Below are 22,986 nucleotides of genomic sequence, written 5' to 3' on the forward strand. Positions count from 1 at the left end.
CAATAAACGTTGTTTTGTGGATTCATCGTTGTTCTCTGACTCATACAACCTTCAGGATTTATACTGTGTTAAGTTTAAACTGAGGTCAACAATATTTTTTCTGTTTTGACTTCTCCGTATGAAAACTGTGCAGCTGCCAGAAAAGACTCACAGTAAAATAAACTCAAACTCAAATTAGCATTGTAGTACTATTTTAAATAAACTTTGAATTGTACTGTGACAGAAAGACAAAGTATTAAACTGTACAATTAACTCTAAGTGTTATATTATTCATTTTAGACAAACTAGCTTAAGTGCACTTTAATAATTTAATCGTTTCTCCTAGAAGCCTTTTATAATCGCACATCTGTAAATAATCGTTTACAACCTCACAGGATGGAGTCCACTGTGGTTTAGGTAAACTAAGCTTTTCTCTGCTGTTGGCAACAGAGAAATTAAAATAAATGAAGTCAGAAATAAATAACAGATCCACAGGTTGTAGCAGAGGAGAAAGTAGAAGTAACATCTTGGCATTTGGCTTATTTAGAAATGATTGTAACATTCAACACGTCATCCTTAAAGGGAACTAATTAAGCTTCATGTAGTTGCAGATTACATGAGAAGAATAAGAGCCACTCGAATGGGAAGAGGCCCCGGTGGTTTTCCATATGAATTGGTACTTATCTGCACAGTTGGTCTTCGAATCAGCTCAGGGGTTGAATGTAGGCAGAGCTCTGTTTCCAGTGTGCATTACATTGTCTATTGATTTTATTGAGCTGCTGATAGGGAGCACAATGGTGTTTGTGTAAAAACGAACACACATGCTCACACAGACAAACAGCAAAGAAGAAATGGATTTGATAAGTAGTGCAGAGGCCTGAGGATGATCACGCTGTTATCACCACTGTCCACTGACTAATCCTCTGGCAGGTACAGGACAAGAAAGCTTAACCACACAGCTGTAGTCTGCCAACACAATAACACAATAGCCTTTTATATGTGTGTGTGTGTGTGTGTGTGTGTGTGTGTGTGGCCATAGCTGAACAGAGTACAGTTTTCTAGTGAGCTAGAAATTAAACTAACTTTCAACCGGGTGTTGGCTCAAGACAAAAGGGATCACCGAAGTCCCATCAATTAATCATATTAATAACTAAACAAAACAAAAATGTCAACCTCATGGCGGCACTGGAGGAAGCGTGGGTCAATATTTTTCTGAGGAACATGATTATTTCACAACAATCCATCCAGTAGTAGTTAAGATATACTACAGTATATCAGTACTTGGCGTCATATTTCTATGGAGTGAGTGTATAAGCATCCTGCCAAGATTCATAATCTAATGACTCTAATGGGATGACTTTGAAAGACACATATGAGATGAAAGCAATTTTAATATTTGCATAAAATATTAAAAACAAATTAAAGATGTAAATTCCATTTAATCTGTCATTAAAAGCATCAGAGCCTGTTAAAAAAACATACATAATTCACTGTGACACACAAACAAAATATTCCGCATCCTCTTCATTAATTAACTGAGATGGCCTCCACTTAAGTATTGTTCTGTCCATAAATATTCATGGTACTGTTGGAGTACATGCAGCGGGTTTTTTTTTAGATCTGGGATCAGCCAAGGAATCATAAACACAGAAATTTATTCTCAAGAGCAGCTTCAGTCTTTTACCGCATCAGCATTTTTAATGCTGCTACCTGGAGCATGGATGCGAGACTGTATTCAATCTCATTAAGTGTAATTAAAATTTGACCTTGACAAATATCACAAGTAAAATTATATCTATGTCCTTTTTGGCAACAAAGCATTTCTAGCAGAAAGCAATTTCTTGTTGATATAGTGTCTCTTTATCTAAATCTAATCTCAGTCGATAAGAGAGAGTATAAAAGAAAGTAAAGAGCATTTCATCACATTTCTCCATCAGCCTTTCTGTTAGTTTGATCTATCGCTGCATTACAAACAACACCAAGACCTGGAGAACTACAGTGATGTCAATGTGAATGTGAACCCGTCTCTTGCTGCAGGTGATACAGTGTCTTTGCTTTATTTTGTCCTCTTACCTGGTGACTGGCTGATGGGTGCTGAGGTGGTGAAGGGACCAGGAAGGTGCAGGAGGGAGGTCCAGTGAAAGATCAGAGGCCCTGCTCTGTTTTATATGTGACTTCTACTTCTCCAACTATTTTAGGATGAGAAATGGAGCCCAGTTCAGTGCAGGGCCCAGCCGTCTCGCTTTCCCGGCTGCACTCATGCTAATCAAACATTACTATGAATATCATAAATCTCCACCTCTCATCACTTCTTTTCTTATGCTCGCCATTTCTCCCACCCCTCCCTCCTTCTATAACCTTCGTTCCTTGCAGCCATTTGATTTCTCCACCTAATTTTCTCTCACACCTCCCACCCGAGGGGCTTCGCTCTGTCCTCTAATCCCCCTCTGATCCGATCTCTCTCCTTCTCTTTGCCTCTCTATGTCTCTCTTCTCTTAAACTTTTCATTTTGGCTTTTACTTCTCATCTTTTCATATCTTCCTTTAAGGCATCATCAGTGGCAAATCATAAGACCCGAGCTCCTCTGTCTTTACCGCTGGTGTTCTTTGACTTTCCCTAATATAAAACATTATGGTTTTCAGGTGGTAGCAAGACAAACCCTTGTTTGGCCGAGCTCAGTGTTCGCACTTACTGTTGCTACACCTGAACACCAGCTTTTCATTACACAATGTTATATATGCTCTTTAAAATGATAACGGTTTCTCATTTATAGTCACCGACTGCAGGTTTTAACAGCTGAGACGTCACTGGTGGACCACCCAGCTAATGCTAACATTAGCCCCTTTTCATGTTTCCAGCTGAGTCATTTTCAGATTCTAATCTTGTAAAAAGGGTCTATAACGGCTATAATTGCTGTAGCTATGATATTATGCTAAAAGACTGAGGCTGTGGATGCATTTCCCAGACAAGAAGGCAGCTTCCAAAATGCTTCCAAATAAACAAGATGAAGGGTTTTTTTAAGATTACCATTAACTGATGTCTGTCTTTGGTAACGCTGCCAGACTCAAATCTTGAAATCCAATAACAGCAGAACGTGCCAAACATTAGCCCGAACTCAGAAGCCTGTTGTGCATGTCTACATCTGCATGGAAATACTAAAGCAAACTACTCAGCACTACTAGATAAGCTGTTTCTAACTTAACCTGCAACACCACTAATGAATATAAGCTACTGTATTTAAGGAGACAGTTAACTCCTCGTACGTAGCAGTAAGGCTGAGTTACTACTTTAAACGTAAAAGTTGACATGAAGCAGGCAAAGCCAAAGCCTGACAGGGCCCACATGCTTACTTGTTGCTACTTCAGACTGTGACTGGACCCTGAAAGGTTCTGGCTGACACTTACTGATACGTTCCTCAGTTCTGTCTGGAAGTAATAACGATGCTAAAATGTGCAGAAAACCTCCACGGTCCTCTGTGAAGGCCGTGCAGTGACTTTGCAGTGAAATCACTTCACTGAGGCACGCTGCTCTTCATCACTAACCCAACAATAAAACAGGAACCTGCAGGCTATACGGTACATCCCCTGGGGACAGTGCAGCACAGCCAGGCCAGAAATCCTCCCTGAGGCTTGTTATAGATGTGTAGTGATTATAGATCAGCAAATATCAGCTGTTTGCACCGGTGGTATTGCCAAGGAACGTCTCACCCCGACACATATAAAGCTTTGGTTGGGAGAGGCCGATACGAGACTTAAGGTTACTGTCTGTACGTGAACACCATAAACATGTTTTATTGGAGGGGATGGATTTATGTGTTCCTGGGTCTGAGCATGAGTTGAGGAAAGGGGCAAATTGTGGGTGTGAGACATTAAAACAGGGGCTGGTGTTCTCTGCTGCGAAGAACAGGTGTTGTGAGCTCAGTTACTGCCACAGTTCTGCATTTATGAGACATCTATCAATCTTCAGATGTTTTATTGCTGTTTACAAGCGGCAAAGCTTTATTATTATCTTTGTATAGCTTCATCTTAAAATCTTTTCGTAGAATCTTTCACATGCCAGTGACTGCCCTCAAATAAAAATGATTAATGCAAGTAATCCAGCATTAGATTGTAATTAAAATAATTAAATTAAAAGCACTCTGATGGTGAAACATGGTGTTTACACAGCCGCCGCAGATGACTACACACCATCTTCTCAGCCTGGTAAACAGCTGTTTGAAATAAGATTGGAGTTTGTCTTCACTGTAAATGCTGTATGTTCTTCTGTTCTGCTGTTCTAACTTAGTCTAGTTAAATTATCAGTGCTAATTAAAACTGACTGCACCTCTCAGAGATTATTATATTTCCCGACTATGCACCAGCTGGGACTGTTTCATTCATCAGATTATTTTGAAGAGCTCAAAGTACATTTTACTTCCCATCTTCCACCAACACTCATTAATGGTTTCTTTTGACTCAAGCCTCGATCTTTCTGTCGCTGTAACAAACCACAGAGCTGGCAGATCAAAAATGTGCATGATATTTCCTGGGCCGACTAAAACAATCGGACAGGCCGTTAGTAAGAGACTGACAAACACCGACCTATGAGAGCTCAATCTGAGCAGAAATATTAAACTTGCCTTTAAAACTCTCCGTCTCTTTCAATCCTCTGCTCGTATTCTTCTCTATAAATCTGCACTAGGACAACACTCCCAGTCAAATTCAAAAACCTTCCCCTCAAAGTCCTAAATCTTTTTAACCATTTTCTTTCTCTTTCATCTCTCCCTTAACCTGCTTTATCTAATTTAGATGCAGCCCTTAAGACAAGTGTTTCTCTGTATTCCTTCTTCTTTCCAATCACTGCTGCACTCCTCTAAATTTATCACCTTCTCCAGCAGCCAAAGAGCCGCAGAGGGGTTTACCTTCAGCCCATGATGTGCCAAGGTTTCTCTTGCAGGCTTGGCAAGGGAGGGAATGGGAGCAGGAGGTGATGGAGTAGTGACAAGGGATGCTGGGAGGTAGAGAGAGCTGAGTGATGAAGGAGGAGACATTTAAAGAGGAATGCTGACAGAGCAAAAGAACAGGCATGGGAGCAGTGAAGTGGAGGACTAAATGGTGAAAATGGATCTCAGCAGGGGGTGTTGATGTTAGATGAGACATGGACCAGGCGTGAGGGTGGAGATGACAAAGCAAAATGACCAAAAATAAGATTCATATCTTGGGTAAAGTTTCATCTGACCCAAGCCTGTGCAGCTATGGCCTGAGACGAAAAACCATCAGGGTTTGTCACTGAAGATTAAATGAAAACCTTCAGTGACATATTTTGAAGCCCTTCACAATGACAACCTGGCATATTTAATAATCAAGACAAACTCCACTTAGCAGCAGCACCACACTCGCAGCCCCAGTTGTGCCTCTGCCTTAGATTATTTGATTCTTTCTGCATCACTTGCTTTGTGTGATTGTTCTTGTTATGGGACTCCTGCTCATAATGAGGTTTTTTGAGATCGTTTCAAATGGTTATGTGAGCTAGCTGACTGTGCTGACTGGCATATTAATGCAGCGCTTCACCGCCATCCTGACTGCTTCATTTACACCTTTAGACTGTGGAGGTTTTCCAATGACGTTTTCCATTTCAAATGTAAAAAAAAACAATACTATGTTTTTTAACTATGGCTCAGTTTCTTCATGTCTTTTTTTTTTGACCTACCATAAAATGTTCTGATCTAGTTTTTCCAGCAGAGGTAAATTCCTTACCAAGCAGGTTTCAAACAAAGGGAAGTTATTCTTGAGATGAGCTGAGAGGATAAAGAGTAAGGAAGAGGAGCAAAAGTGGAATAATAAACAGAGGCAGGATCCAGGAGAGGGAGATGCCTTGGAGCCAGGTAAGACAACATAATGCAGGCACATTGTGAACCTGTGTGAAGGCTGCAGAGAGACACAAGGTGTGTTTCCATCCACTGAACCACCTGACCACTGTAAAACTCTTTATGTGTCAACGGCACTGTAGCATGTAGAAAAGCCCTGCAGCTTCACAAGCTAAAATAACATTCACAGTGACAGTTTTAAAGGCTCAACAGATACATCGTCTGTAAATGAAGACATTAGTTTTATTTACCACTCCATACATCAGGGAATCTGTCAGATTAATTCGGTTTAGAGGGACTGGGAAATATGACAATAGCTAATGTTAGAAACTTATTTAGTTCAGTGTTAGTGGCATGATATTGAGGATTTTAATTAAGATTACTCAGTCTGAAGGTGTCTGGATCAGACCGTCTGCTTAAGGGCTGAGCAGCAGTGGGAACAGAGTTTGCAGGTGTCTGACTTCACCTGTCCTCAGCACTTTAGTACCTTTAATGATTAGAAGGACAAATCATCTCTATGGTGTGTCAGAAACAAGGGTATAAGAAGGAATATGTAAACACATAACATTTGCTATAGGTCCTGGCCCATGCTTTCTAAAGGTACACACACATATACAGACATGTGAGAAATCTGTGTGAGCTCCATGTGTATTACTGTCTCTCAGCTATTTTATTTATTTTTTAACCATGAATCTCTGTCACACTGAAAAGATGCAGTGTGAAAAATAATCAGTGGACTGAGGATGGCGAGGGAAACATGAAAGGCAGAGCTGGACTGAAATATAATGAGGCAGAGAATCAAAGAACGGGGGGAAAAATGCTGCATGCATGGATGGATGGATGGATGGATGGATGGATGGATGGATGGATGGATGGATGGATGGATGGATGGATGGATGGATGGATGGATGATGGATGGATGGATGGATGGATGGAGAATACTATCTGAAAGAACAAGACAGGAGAAGAAAGGAATCATTTCCTCTTGATATTAAATACAAGCTGTTTCTGTGCATTTGTGAAGCTTATGCAGCAAGAGCCACATATCTCATCATTGTTCTCTTTTTGTAAATACACAGATCTCCCCCCAGTACTTCTGTGATCATTTAGAATAATCATTTATAATCCCATCCTGTACAGCCTCACATATCAGGCACGTTTCGATGCAAGGGAACGCTCCATGCCGCAGGGTCTGCAGAGATTGCAGCGAACATACTGTCTATCAGAAGTACAAAGATGCCAGGAGACTGAGGAGACAGAAAGAGTGATTGACTTGTCTGTATACACACAGAGGAATGATGCCCTGCCAGAGAAATAAGACACTGTAGGATGATGGAAGACAAAAAGAGGAGCACAAAGGTTGCTCACCAGAAAAGAGGCTTTGCTGGATGTGATTTAGAGAAAGACACATGGACGTGGTGACAAAGGACTGTGTGTGTCTGTGCCACAGTGTTGGAACTATCCAATCAGATTAGCAGTTAGTGTTTTTATCACGTTTCTGAATATCATCACTAAATCTTGACTGTCATCTTGTGTGTCAGTACGGTTTTCCTGCTGCTTGCTAAGGACAGTGAAGCTGGACACTTCTGAGCTGAGTCGGAAAACACTAGAGGACGTTCTGCTCTGATACGTATGATACAAACAGCATAATGCATAATCTGCAGACATGATCAGCCTAAACAAATCTAAACATAATGGATATAAAAACACAATGCCGTTTAGGGAACGCTGCTGACAGCTACAGTGTGTGAGGTGCAGGGTCGAGGTGAGAGCTGGGGGCCGATTGTGTGGTTCACACAGTATCTGCTGCAGCCTTGGAGGGCAGCATAGTGTGAACGCAGGCAACAGGTGTCTGGGAATAGTCGAGACCGACTTCAGAAGCAATATGAGCTCCAGAGTACATGAATTCTCAAAGACAGAGTGAGAGCAGAGGAGAAAAAAAATACCCAGAACTTTTTAACCAAATATTAGAAAGTCTGTAAGTTAAAAAAAAAAAAAAAAAACAGGGTTAGAGTTGGGATATATATTATTGGAAGAAGCTGGGCTGCTGGATAAGGACACAAGACAGAAAGATGGAGAGTAAGGCATAACTATTAGAAACTGTTAAGAAGAATAGGAACAGATAAAGATCTAAGGACACAAAAGTGAGAATGAGAAGTTTTTGGGGTGAGTGAAGAAATTAAAGTCTAGAGAGGAGATAGTGTTTGTGGTCACTGAGGGCCCTGGAGGAGGTGCACTTGTTCTGCAAAACATGATTTAAAAGCAGTCAACGCACACACACACCTCATCATACAGTACAATCTGCACACAACCCTATTGCTGTTCTCACAGTAGGTACAGTATACAAGCATGCACAGTGTCGACCTGCACACATACTGCACAATTACTCCATCAACAAGCAAGGCAGCATTTGACCTTGAAGTTGAATGTAGAGAAAAATGTGTTTGTGTGTGTATGTGTGGGATGTGAGCAGCAACACATATTGAATTTCAACAAATCACTAGTGTCAGGCAATAAAAAGACAAAATCTGAAGATTATTCAACACTTAAACCCTCTGAAGCCTGAATAACATCAGTGGCACATCAGCACAGAAAAGAGGCTTAATAAGCAGCAATGACTGTCACAAACAGGCTGTTGCTCATGCCTTCTTTTGTTAATTCAAGGGCAACTTGGTATCACCGCACAACTAAATGCTGCACATTATAAAAACATTACAGCGGTAACAGCGGAAGAAAACAGCACCTGCTCTGCATCCTCATCCTGCAGATGTCTGATGTTATTTGCTCTTTATGGACACAATAAGTTCAGGAATCCTTTCTAAGTGAATGGTCCATTAACACACATTATGCTAATTGGCTAACAGTTTGCTTTGCACTAAGCCGCAATGCAGTTAATATGTAACTGCAGTCAAGGACTCAGTCAGGATTCTTCAGGGCAACACAAGACAAAGAGGAGAGACCATCATTATATCCACAAATCAATTAGAAGTTAAGCTGAAGACTTAATTAGTGCACTGTGAATAGGAGTCATGCATGTGTGCAGATGTGGCTTTGGTTTAAATCTGAGCCTCCAGATTGTGTTTCACCTCTTTCGTCTTCAACCTGTTACTCTGTGCTACTGTGCATGTTTTTATTAGCACGTTTGGCCAGTTATCTTCATTTGGTGAGCAACAACAACGCAAACGCTCCGAGCCAACCAACTAAAGTCTGTAGGAGTCACTAACAACACAATGGCTCTGCTGCTCTGTGGTTTAACAAGTCTGCACCTGCCTATTTGTCACTCTGCATCAAGGTGAAGACACAGTGTTAGCTCCTGTGGGCTCAGGTCTGTGAGACCTTGGTAGCATTTTTTTTTCCCCTCAGTGCTATATGGAGAAAGACAAACGAAGCAGAACAACAACAAAACATCTCCTGTGTGGTCGGTCCAGAGAGATGTTTCTGTGATTTAGCTTGTCTTCACTGACAAAAACAGGGTAACTAGATTCACCCATCAGTATAACACTACATACAGAGTTCAACAGCAACACAAACTACCTCTGTCAACACGACAATACAGCTGAGTCCTCCTTTGAGGAGAAAACCATTATCCCCTTGATGAAGGGGGATTTAATGTAAGACTATTAGCTTTAGCTGGGTCTACCTGATAAACTAGCAGTGTATCTGTGTGCTGATGAGGGGCTGGAGGAGGGGACTGACAATAGAGAGAGACTATAATTAAGTCAAGTTAATGCACTGGCCTCTCATGGGCATCGATCCACTGCCCACTAATGTCCCATGGCGGCATGACTTGTTAGACTTATTAAGTGCACACGTAGATAAAAGAGCATTCAGAGCTATGTGCTGACACTGAAGGCAGCAGCAGTGACAGTAAAGATGATTTAATGAAGTCAGCCCAGTGTTGGGACACTTGTGTTTTCTCTCTGTGGGGCCCAGAAATGCAAAGTCGTCTTATCTAACTGTAAGAAAAATGTCATTGTGTTTAATTTCATACCCTGGGAAAGCAGAAATTGGTTTGGTTTTAATTGCTGGATTAAAATGAGTTCACCGACAACTAGCTGCAGTGCATTTCATGGGGGAGATAGTGCAGAGTGTAGCTACAATTGTGCAGCTTGTATTAGGTGTCACAAGCCTTTGAACAAACTCTGCGTCATTCAAAACTTCTCGGGGGAAACAGACGTGATAAATCTTTCAAAAAGTGGCTTGTTCTGACTGTTCCCTCTTCAGAAAGACATGAACGACCTGATTAACTAAGCCTGCAGACACAGACTCACCTGGATCATCTTGGATTTTAGAATATTAGCTGGCACATATGTTAAAGTGGCACACAAAGTGCTTAGTGCTAATTATAGATGTCAATCAATTACAAATGTAATGGTGATTATTCACCTGCCCGTTGTTAACTCTTGATTCTGCTCTGAAAGTGCCTTAAAGGGATATTAGCAAAGTTTTTAATAGCAGGGATGAACAAATATGCTGGTTTTATGCAAATCTATGTTTACTGTTACTGCAACAATCCAAAACAATGATAAGCATCGATAAGGGCAGGTATATTTTGATTTGATATATCGAGAGGAGAGGAGGGGAGAGGAGAGGAGTTTTTTTCTTATAAGCTTCTTGTCAGAGCTCCCCTGTGAAAAAAAAGATCTTCCAACAGCCTCAGGATTCAATTTTATTGTCACTTTCCTTTCCCAGGCCTTTATACATAGCTTGCCTTGGATCAAACAGCCTACTCCAAATGTGCTTTGCACTAGCTCACCCTTAGGCCTCCTCTCATCCACAGTCTCTTATCACAAATACTTCCTTTACATTAACCTGTCACTATAAATCCATCCATCCTTTATCTCTTCCTTATCGTTCGGGGGTCACAGGGGGGCTGGAGCTGATCCCAGCGGAGAGAACATGCAAACTCCACAGAGAAAGACGCCAGGGTCAAATGGGATTCGAACCCGAAACCTTCTTGTTGTGAGGCGACAGTGCTAACCACCACCCACCGTGCAACCCATGTAAAGGAAATAAACTTAAATATAATCAACACTGACTCTGTTACTGTTCTGACCTCATACTGCTGATGTGGATTAACTCAGCCGTAACATTTCAGCAGGTATGTGATATATGTTTGTGTAGACACATGCGTGTACACACGATTGTGTGTCTGTGTGTGTTATTTGTTGTGTGAGTCCTTTCTGATCCATCACTGTTCAGCCTAATGAGCAGCAATAATCAGCAGAGCCCTGCGGCATCATAACCCACCTCACCGTCAAGGTTTGTAGAAACTCACAGGGGTTGTGAGAATGAATAATGATCAATACTTTGACCTTTGTCGTTACCACCTGAAGGGTAACGGCTGCACCCAAGGGAGTCAACACACACACACTTACACATTTCACTGCTGTGCCAGTGCGCACAAAGCTTTCTGTATGAGTGTATGTGTGGAGCTGCAGGATATACAGTACTTCCTACTGTGCAATACTGCAAAGATCCCTGACTTCTCTCATCTCGCAGAGCGGAGGCGACGGGAACGCAGGGCAGATTAGGTGGTAAGTGAAACAGGGAGTGAGCAGGGAACAAAGGGAGCGAGAGTGAAGAGAAATCCTCTGATCCCCTCTCCGTTAGTTTATCATTCATTCAACAGCGCTTCGCCCGTCTTCCCCGCCTGCTTGATTATATTAATAGAAGCTGCCAGGAGTTAAGACACACATCAGGTCTCACACACACACACACACACACACACACACACACACACAAACACACAGATGCACGTTTTCCCTCTTTCATTATGTCTCAAATCACATCACACACACCCACAGAGACACGCACGCAGAGGATGTCCGTCGGAGTAGTCCTCCAACTGGGCCCCGCCAATAGAAGCTCCTCACATGGAATCGAGGGTGACAGATGAGACAGGTGAGGAGCAGGGGCAGGGAGGAAGAGGGAGATACCGAGACAGACGGGGGGAGTAATCAGGTGAGGCATGTGATGCTGGACAGAGGGAGGGGTGTGGGAAGGAGACGAGGTGGCGTGAAAGAGGAAGGAAAGCATGAGTGATGTCCGTTCAAGCAGGAACCTGCTCATTATGGAAGAAGCAATTTCCAAGTGCAAGAAGTTTTTGATGAGATTTTTTAAGTTTTGCTAAAAACAAGGGCAACTTCAGTTTTTCCTTCATCATATCATCTGCTCTCCATGGCCCACCTCTCTTCTCCTCCTGTCAAGGAACCATCAGGGCCCAGGTGCCAGCCGGGTGCTTGTCAAGGTAATGGTTCCTCTGATTTCATCATGAGCCTGTTCTCTATCCAGGTGAGACAAATATCAGATGCTGTGCCTCTATGGGCAAGTGTCATCTCACATTTCAAACAGCTGCTGAGGGTTTCACATTTAGTCACACGTGCTTAAAAATTTCAGTTTTCAATGATTCTTTCATCGATTGCTCAAAGAAATTCTGTGAACTGGCCCAATCACTGGTCTGTGGTTAGTTCCTGCCAACAGGAGCACTGTGAACCTTTCTTTCTCTGACCTCAAGGACCTCACTGTCTAAACATGCATAACCAGCATTTCACTAGTCTGCAGATGGACACTGTCTGGAAAACCAAATGGATCAACATTTCCTCCATATGTTAGTATAAAACTTAATTATGTTTCCTTTTAAATGTATTTACCTCTAGGAGACAGGTTTGTAATATTCTCTATGTTGCTGTTTCCATCTGTGACCTGAAGCTTCTTTTTCTCCCGTGTCACATTTTTATGAATGAAACTGCCACAAATGGAGCAGAAGACACAGGTGACATTCAGGAACTCGCTCTTACAAACAAGCTACAGAGGGAAGAAGTAAAGAGACAGATTTGGGATAAAAATTCAAAAATGCTGTTTGGCCTTTTATATGAACCTGCTCTCTAACTCTAAACATTTGTTTGAAACACAGTCGACCTAAAGAAAACCTTCTGTTGCAGACTAATCACACACTGCGTCAGTCTGTCTCAGTCAGCTTCACAAACTCACAGCTGCTTTTTGGGCTGAATGAGTTTGAGAGGGAGGTGTGCCCTTGGGTTTAACTTCTATCCACCCCCCCCCCCAGGAGTGCAGTGGTGTCATGCACTGGGGCTGCAGTCAGACTGGACAGCAGAGTGGATCCATGTTTTTGTTTTATCTAAACTGCTGATCTGCTCCTTCACTCCGTCTTTATTTCATTATTTCCTTAAATTCCTCCTTCCATCCTGCAGACTGAGCGCCCCTGCAACCCAAATTAACGCCATCATCTATCTCTCTGCCTCACCGTTCATCTACTCGGTCCCATTTGGCCTTCCTTCCATGCTCTCTCTCTGCTTCCAGTCTCCAATCCTGCTGGCATTAATTTTCTGCTTTCATTTTCTTTTACCAACACACATCTATGCGGTGGCATCATCCTCCTCTCCTGGTGCATTTTCCTTCCCCTCCCATTCTCTCGGCCCTAAATCCTTGATTTTCCCTCTGTTCCCTTTAATCTCTTTCTCCATTCCTCCGCCCTCCACCCTCTGGCAGGATCATTTGGCTGCAGCAGACGGGTTCTTATACTCCAGGTGTGGTGCACTGAGTGATGACCACAGGGGGACCGGGATGGGGCTTGCACACACACAGACACACACCGTGAGCAGCCAATGGCCCCATCATCGCACCAGCCTGTGCCCAGCATTTCCTCCCTTTTTCTTTCCTTGCTTTCCAGAGAAGCTATCTGTCATGTTTAGCCAGTCGTCCTCTGCTAGGATACCTGATTCACACGCACAGTGGACTACTCCACTGCTAATGGATGAGCTTGGGAAAAAAAAGACTGGGAATACATTACGAGTGCACACAGGCATACTAACACAAATGTATGGTTTCACGTGAATGTGCACACATATGAATATGTGGTCCAAAGTTTTTGAGTGTCCCGTTGGACTCACACTGGGTCCTCTGCTGAACCATCACTCTCTCCCTCACTCCTCTGTCTTCTTCTCCGTCCAAACAGATTTACTCATCTAGCTGATTAGAGAGACAGCATCATCAATAGCTCCCAAACATAATTTTAGCTCTGGGCTCAATGAGGTGTAAAAATGTTCATTATAAGTTGTTGCTGCGTCTAAATGGGAGGTTCTGAATGAAAGTCGTCTTTTAGCGGCAGAAATCAGTGAGACATTTACAACTACTGAGAAGACTTTCTTGAATTAATTACTTTTTATAATGCTATTTATGTGAGTCTCACTGCAGGGCCGGTTTATTGCAGTTTCTGCACATCACAAAATGGAAATTGGCCCGTTAATCATTTCAATCAGGCAAAGATGCAGAGGAAACCACCAAAACAATGCAGACATAATAAACTCTCCACCTCAGCTAAACAACAGTTTTGCTCATTACAGACATTCAGTTGTTGTACTAAAGATGTCATTGCATGAGATTATTAGAATATTTAATATTCATGAGACAACAGTTACACAGGATGGCTCGGTTTCAGTCTTGGCACGTACGTGCACTTGCATTTTCTCGGGGTCATGAACTGAAGGGTGATAACGGTCATGTTTAAACCCATAATAAACACTGAGACAGACTCTTGTGTTCCTCCATCCAGCACTAAACAGAGCAGGTCAAGTTCCAAACATAAAGGAGAAACCATCTTCTAGTGAAAAATACTGAAAACGTCATGTGCTCCACAGACAAAGACTTTAAAAAAACATCACGCCATGATGGGAGTAATGACACTACAAACCCTGTCACTGACAATCTGCTGACAGAAATAAACAGAAGCATCACAAACAGCTGGAGGTTGACTTGTTGCAAAACACACACATATGCATATGCATGCGTGCACCCCTGAGCACCAGGGCAGGTACTGCACATGTGCACACATGCAGTGAAGCAAGCTTGCTGCGACACACACTGTGTGTACTATTCTATTGTCTTGGAAATGAAATGCTACACACATATACAGCTTTCATGGACATTGATGAATTCATCCATCGATGTTCTTGCTGCCCTGATGAACTCATGCAATGGAAAAACTAAAAAGCCACGATTCATTTACAGAGCGTCTTTAAAGAGGTGCAGGGCCACTGTGTGTGTGTGTGGGTGGGTGTGTGTCTCCCCCAGCTAAAAATGCTGCAGTCTTCGTCATGCTTGGCTGGTTCACAGCAGTGTGATGTAAGGCCAGTTTTTTCCTCGCTTGCTTTGAAGAGAAGGAGTCCAGTTTGACTGGACTTTGTTCAGGTGAAAACATTCAGTCAAATGAGACAGACGTCCATTGTCCCACACAGTGTGTGTGTGTGTGTGTGTGTGTGTGACTGGTGAAGCTGCTGTGGCACTTGGGGCAGTGCAACACAAAAACGGTTTGAGCTCTGAGTAAACGGGGTCATGACGTGTCTCTGTGTTTACACATACAAACAAGAGTGGTCTACGCATAAATATGAAGCCTGGCTGCTCAGTCACAAAAACACCTCTGGTCCTTTGCCCCTCCCCCTCCCACTCGTCTTTTCACACCGTTCTGCTTTGTTTCCTGTAGCGTGACAACTTGAGTGACGCGCCGACAGCGTTAAGCCAAAGAAAACACAAGGGATCCTACAGGGTCAGTGGCAGGCAGGCGTGTTTCTGCTGATTTTAATGAGAGCTGATGGAGATCTGAGTCACTGCGTACTGTCTGTGAGAGGCACGAGACAGCCTAGTTAAGACTAACAGCTTATTTCATCAGTGCCACAGTCAGTACACCACAGGTCTCATTCTGTTTAAGTGCACTGCTCAAAGGCACTTCAGGCTGGTGTAACAGCCTGTTCATTATGTCACACTAGTGTCTCGGTGGCCCAGAGGATACGCTGAAGTGAGGTTTACATTCATCATCCCTGGATAATTACGCAGCGCTAACAGCCCTGGTGAGAGGTAACTTTAAACTTTGCAACCAAAAACTCAAAATGAGAAGAAGAGAAACTGAACCGAGGTTTCCAGAGGCACAAACATGGTACGAATGTAAGTTTTGCTGAGAGTCGGGTCCGCCTGGACAGACCACCAGGGCTGACACACACGGTAGAGACAAACACCGGAGGAGAAAACCCACACAGACACAGAAAGACACACACACAGAAAAGAACCCAGGGTCAAGTGGGATTCAAACCTGAAACCTTGCAGTGAGGCAACAATGCTGACAAGCACAAATTTTAGAAACAGAACCAAGAGAACAGTACAGACTAAAACACACCTGGAGTAGAGCTAACGCGTCCTTCATTAGTCCCCTAGCTGTGTGGAAGACAGGGGCTCTCCTTTCCTGAGAACGTTTTTTTGAATAGTGACAAAAGTGTAATGTAAAATGGTTGATCCCACTGAGAATCAGCACCTCAGCCTGCAGCACTATCAGCCGTCTGCCACTGCTGAGGAAACAACCCTGGTACAATTACAGGCTGGAGCAAAATAATGTCCCCTGTGCTTGAAGACTGTCCACTCCTTTATGAAACACATCTCAAACAAACACTCCTTTATCTGCATTTTACCAATTGTCCCTTTTTGTCCCTCTCTATTTCTACCTGTCATTGTTCTCTCGTCTTTTTGTCTGTGGAGCAGCTTTACCAGCAGCTGTTGTCTCCGCTTTCTTTTGGCGGATCACATTCACTAACGTTTCCAATTCTCCTCTGGCCTTATAGGCTACCCAAATAAAGAAAGGAAAACACTATTTGTATTCTGAACCTCATCTGTGGTGTGAGAGGAAAGAAAAGACGGGGGGAGGGGAGGGGGCAACAGTGGCAGCAAGGAGAGGAGGAGGTTGTTAAAGTCTCAGATTAAAGATTGGTAAAATTCATTGGACATAAAGGTGGCTGTCTGGGGGCATTTGCCTTCATTGTCCATAGATTTGTTTCTTCTTCTGCAGGGGAATTTGACCTTCAGTCCGCAAGACGAAACGCACTGGTGTGAAAGAAGCTACTACACTGTTATCCTGCTAGTAATGATGCATTCAAGTACAGCATTATTCAACCATTTCATTTCGTGCATCACTTACTTTGTATATTGACACATGCCTTGCCTGCACTGCGATGGAGTTCTCTGATGGTTGTTTAGGATGGTCTAAATATAGACTCACAGTTGGATGGGATGCATTTAGCAGAGCGGGATCCATACATCGCAACTCAACTGCTCCTCAGTGCACCTCTCTCAGTGCTGGCGGCGTGCTGTGTGCATATGCACGTGAATGTGTATTTGCATGAGTGAGCACTGTTGGCCCACACGCACGCGAGTATGTGTGTAAATGCCAATTTGTGTCAGTCTGTGTTTGTTGCCCTGTATCCCTAACCCTGGCAGTGATGCCTGCTCAGCAGCAGCAGTTGACAGCAGTACCTGCAGTGCTGTGAGAAAGGGTGAGATGGGGGGGTGGTGCTCCACTGACCTTGCAGCAAAAAAACAGTTACAGCAGTAGTAACACACCCTCGACTGCTCATACACACACACACACCAAGATGTGTGTACACAAGACTCCCCCCCCCCCCCCTCTAAATCATGTTCATTCTGACACTTGGTCCACACTGAAGTGCTTAGAACTTCCCTCAGGCCTGTTTGCCAGGACCAGCCATCGTGCAAAGACATGGAAAAGTGGCAGGAGGCAGGAGGCTGAGGACAGAATATGCACATTCACATAAAGGAAAGAAATGCACAGTCATTCATAAAGCCACAATAGACAGAGGCAGTGTAACTGAGTTATAGCTGCAGGGGAAGAAGTGGATAGAGACACACACAGCCCTGAACACTTCTACAAAGGTATATACAGTACAGCTGCATATGCACGTGCACAGATACATGCGTGAGCATCTGAGTGGCGATTCAAAACCCTGAACTCTGAATGAAAATGGCACAGCATTTAAAGACTTGAAAATGCATGTTACTGCTTACAAAGAGCTGCATCTCATCCCATACACCCTCAAAAAAGCCCCGAGGGAGAAATACAATGCAAGTTCAATGTATTTTCAAAATAGTTTTTCACTGAGGTAGTGGTCTGAATACCGAGCTGTGAGATTGAGACAAAATATTCAGTGTTTTCAGACTCTGCCACTAAGAATAAACACAACACTAGACAGAACGTCTGTATTTCACTGAAACAATGTCAGTCACAAATATTAAAAACAGGGTTTGTGTGCATGAACATCTAACTTAACTGTTGCAGCTTTGCATGAATGTTTGAGATAAAGGTTTGCAGATGAGTCAGTCGGTGGAAACAGCTCATCCCACTCCATGTCTGCTATGGAGCTGAGCTGTCATTCACTCTGTGGGTTGATAAGGTATTTTTTTTATTGAAGTTAAAACTTCTTACCTTTGGACTAGCTCTTGTTTGTTTAATCTGTCTTGAACCTGTGAGTTTGCCAGGGAACCAGCGCCAATCCATGAAGGCCATGTGTCTCTACATATATATATATAGATATATATATATATATATATATCTATATATACACACACATATATATATATATATATTCCATAGCTGTGTTCCCCAAAGATGGAAGCTTTAAGTGGTTTTGACAAAATAGGTCACATCATCTTCCGACTTAATTTTTCTTTTCCATAAAAAAGTCCAAGCTCTAAAATAAGAAAAGTCTCAGTTCATTTCTGCCTGCTGTCTCTCCCATCAGACTGTGGGTTCGTTAATGATCTCATTTAAGAGGTCAAGGGTTTTCTAATTGGAAGCGGGCTGACTCCTGTTGCACTGGAGTAACCTCTGTGACAGCCTAAAGTTAGTATGAACTTTTCGACCTTGGTAGAAAAACTCACACTTCAGATGCTGATGGGCTTTGAGACACAGCCAGTCTTTCAGAGAACTGACTAAAAAAAGAGTTTTGCTCTCAGAACATCTAAAAAGATATATTCCTTAACCATGTTTGCATGTTGTGCCTGAAAGCAAAGTAAAGTAGTGCAGGTACTGCAGCCAATATAACACCCTAGACCTTTCCACTCATTGACATGACCTCACAAAATCCAGATGAGCAGTGTCTGGCAAAGCAGCATGGAGCCCTACAATCCCATCACCTATTCAAATATTAGCCAAACCACAACATCTGATGCTTCAATAGACGCTGTTCACTTCACGCTCATAATTCCTTATTAGCAGGTGGCTCGGCTCCAGCACCGGCACAACTGCACACACGTCCAAACAATCACATAACTAAACATGCTTACATGTGCACGTAACATTACACCAACGTGTGCGGCGTACACACACACAAACATAAGCCCCGAACGAGCAGCGGCAGGCACGTTTTTCACTTATCATCCTGCACATCTGCAAGATTCTCAAGCGCTCTCCAGATGCCAGCTGCAACACAAACATCTGTTCTTGACCTTGGCGATGAAGACTCACCAGTGGCGACTCCAAAGAGCCAGTATGCCTAGCCCAGCCTTCTGTCTGGGCCCATTATGCTCTATGGGGCATTTATGTGGGGAAAGGGAGAAGTGCATTTCATCCGTGACCTGCACCACATCAGTAAACAGTTTGTTTATCTGTGTGTGCACCTGTTTGTTTGCATCTGCAAGACAAGGTTCAGTGATCTGTGCTGCTACAGGATATAATTGTTTAACATTCATGACAACTTTGCAAATGCAACATAAAGCCTACTATATGTGTGCTTGTAAAACTGTAGATGAACACAATTCATATTTAACACCAAGCACATTCGTTTCCTGGACTTGTCACCTCAGCGAAAAATATGTAACATCCTCGAAATCCGTCTTGAAATCCTTTAAACAGAGACCCTGAACACGGGGTTAATTGTGCTTTTCATGTCAAAAATCAACATAAATGCAAATTTTCTGTGAGCTACGTCTGTTCTGTAGCTGGGAACGGTGTTTTAATCGTTCAGTCAACCTCTTAAGTGGCAGAGAAACCACAGTGGCGAGGTGACCACATTCTCTGCAGTCATAACTTATCTGGCAGTCGTGTCGGCTCACGGGTGCTGGAGGATGTGGAGATGGAGCAGAAGCAGATTAATGCTGACAAGAGATTTAAACATCAGTGAAATGAGAAAGAGTAGGGAATAGATAGAAAATGACAAGATGAGGAATAAGACCACGGCGATGGATAAAAACAAAAAAATCGAGGTCATGAATAAAGATAAAGAGAAATGCACCAGAGAAAATTGTTTTCCATTTCCCACAGTGCATTTTTATGGATGTTTGGAACATCATGCTTTGCTCTGTCTGTTTCCAGACACTCTCAGAGAGAAGATACAACCAGAGGACAACTGGCTATATAGGATAAAGACAGGTGCCCAAACAATTCACACACACAAGCATGGTTTTCACTTTAACATGAAACCTCAGCACTAATCAACCAGTTCTACATGCAGCTTGATATGAAATGCATGTTCTCATGTGGGTGTTTTTGCTTTTTGAGACACACTGGCTCAACAGATGGCAACCTCAGTCTGTAAGTCAGTCGGTCCACCACTTTGCCGCTGGCGTGGCTGGAGACTTGAATGAGTCAGAAATTAAATCAGTGGCTATTTTTACATTTAAAATTACCCTACATTACACCAAATTACTTTTGACAGCTTTAGACAGATTTTTAATTTGTAGTGAAATCAGGGCAGATATCTGCCTGGCCCACTAATGGAAATAATTGTGTGTTAAAGAATCATTTGCACATTTTGCCACAACCTTCCAACACAAACCTTTGCTTTTTGTTGCTTATTTGCCTTGTAATAGTCTAAATCGGCCGATACACACGAGAGTACAGATGATCAGAGTAGGATCAAGGAAAGATCACAGCAAAACGGTAAAAGAGAAGCACATTGGCAGCCTGAAGCAGAGATCCAGGACAGCTCTTTCATGGTTCAGTTCAGCACATGTGCTGACATGTGGTGGCCTGCACCTGACCCCAACACAGCACAGATATACAAGTGTGGAAGGAGTGTGACAAGAAGTAAGAGAATACACACCCACATACAAACACACACTTTTTCTTTCCTTCTTCCCTGCAGGTTGTACGAGGCCCCTCAAACCAGCACTACTGCAGTTCATCAGAGCTTAATATCCACATACACACTGTGAACACACACACACACACTGTGAATACACACACAGAAATCCCAGTCTGTCTGTTATGGTACTTAATATTTTTCTCAATCCCACTGACACAGGTCCTAAATTTCCCCTACACTGGTTCTACACGCTTCCCTAAACACAGCAGCATCAGTCCTGCACAGACCTGCACAACCCCACACACACCTACCCCTTGTCTTACTTCTTCCCCTCACACACACCTGCTCTCACCTGTACTCCCTCCTTCCTGTCCCTCTACTTAGCTCCTATGTCCAGCCTCACATACAGACATAATATCATACAGATATTCTCCATCTGTTTTGGAGTCTAACTCTCTCACACAGCCACACACCCATGCCTCCTTCCCCCAGAGCATTATATCACACCTGGGTATTTCACAGCCCACAGAGCTTGGCACTCATTAAATCAGTGAATTCCCATGAAATGGGGAGAAGATAAGCCACCATGCACCCCGTCTGACTTTTATATCTAATGGGGAAGTGGTGATAAAGTTTATTGGTACATACAATGTGCAGGTTTAGGAGAGCAGAGGGGAACCACAAGCTCTGGAGAGGTGTGTATGATAGTATCAAAATAAAGTCCTTTTGGACACTAATGGCTAGTTACTGTATGTTTATTTACGTCCTTTGTCTTACACTTCTCTTCTTTTCTCTGTATTCCAGCACAACTCAACTATTTTACCACCCCTTTCTCGAGAATGGTCCAAATGTCCCTGACAGGTATTATTCTTTGGAACCTGGTAGCTCAGGCTTTGATTCTGGGTAATTTTGGGTTCCATCCTTTCCCTTGGGCAATATATTGGTTCATGTATATGCAGATGATGCAGAATTATATCTTCATGCCAGTCTACTAACCCTTGTGGTCTGGTTGCACTAAAGGAGTGCTGTAAAAATATAAAGTGTTCCATACTTGATGCTTGAAATCTTCTGCAGCTCAACAAGAATATGACTGATAATAATACACCCAGTCTGACAATATGGCTTCATGCCTCCTGATACCAAGGCAGGAATTCGTTAGTAACTTTAACCTAAAAATAACATTGTTCTAAGGGGTGACGATTTATTTTGGTGATTATCTCATAGCATGCTTCTACAAAGAGCAGTATTAGTCTGAAACTCAACCACTTTGGTTCTGACTGAAGTATCTTAATCACTATTTGCATCACTGATGAACATTCATGGTCTCCATATGACTGACATCAGTGGTTCAGAGAAAACTTCACAATTATTGAATTTTACTGCCAAGAAATCCCTCTGAGCTGATGGGCAAAAAAGTCGTTTCCACAAGACGAATTCAGTGATTTTCCCCCTAGCATTCCCATTCCCCGTTTGCCATTTGTAGTTTTTGTTAAAATAAGTGGTCAACCTCAGGATTATTGGACTATTATTATTATCTCACACTTTCTCCCTCAGTCATATGCTACCATTTTTCATGCCAACTTATTGTTCCAAATTACTGCCAAATCTTATCTAATTTTTCTGTCCTTGCCAACTGAGAAGTCATCTGAAGCTCCCCTCCTCCTCCTCCTCTTACTGCTTTCATTTTGTCTCTCTCTCTCCTCTTCATCACCTCCCAGCCCTTCAAGTCTTGCGCACCAAAGCTCGCCAGCACTGGCGAGGCGGGACTGCACTGCTCTTTGGACAGCTGTTAATTTAATAGGCTTGGCGATGGTGAGATCGTATCAGTGGTGGTGGCAGGGAGAGGGATGACAATCTGGAACAGCAATGAGAATGACGCAACGTGGGTGAAAGATTTTTAAGTCTGGTGCAAAATCACCATTCGCCTCCCAGTCGATGACCACTCTGTCTGTTCGTCTCTGTGCTGTTATGACAGTAAGATGTCACTGTTTGTTCCATCTCTGCATTATTGTGTAGTTCTGGACTGTGCATTTGACACAGTGTTAACGTACAAGTGCACACCCTGCAGTTTCATTCAAGCCTCTGCTCCACAGCCTCAGCATCACCCGCACAAGAATGTAATGGGTTGTCTCCCCCCTTCCTGTCGCTCTGTTGCTCCATATCTCCCCCTTTCTTTCTCACACACACACACACAATGAAGCACACAGACACACAGTGTTCAAGGAACCAATCACCATCCCCTATTTTCAGGTCCTGTTTGTGAATGGGATTTTTACGGGA

At 42.9% G+C, this 22,986-nt stretch overlaps 1 protein-coding gene across 4 annotated transcripts in view; it reads right to left on the reverse strand.

The window, feature by feature from the left end:
• pvalb6 (parvalbumin 6) overlaps positions 1-22,986 on the reverse strand; it is a 51,861-nt gene that overhangs the window by 5,781 nt on the left and 23,094 nt on the right. Inside the window, exon 1 of one of the 4 annotated variants that reach the window (XM_026324848.1) lies at positions 19,149-19,175. The exons of the other annotated variants lie outside the window; for them this stretch is intronic. The gene's annotated coding sequence lies outside the window, so the exon portion shown is untranslated. Of the gene's footprint in view, positions 1-19,148; positions 19,176-22,986 lie in introns of those variants that run through there. 4 annotated transcript variants of the gene reach the window in all.

This window comes from Mastacembelus armatus, chromosome 8 (genome assembly GCF_900324485.2).
Source record: "Mastacembelus armatus chromosome 8, fMasArm1.2, whole genome shotgun sequence".
Classification (NCBI taxonomy): domain Eukaryota; kingdom Metazoa; phylum Chordata; class Actinopteri; order Synbranchiformes; family Mastacembelidae; genus Mastacembelus; species Mastacembelus armatus.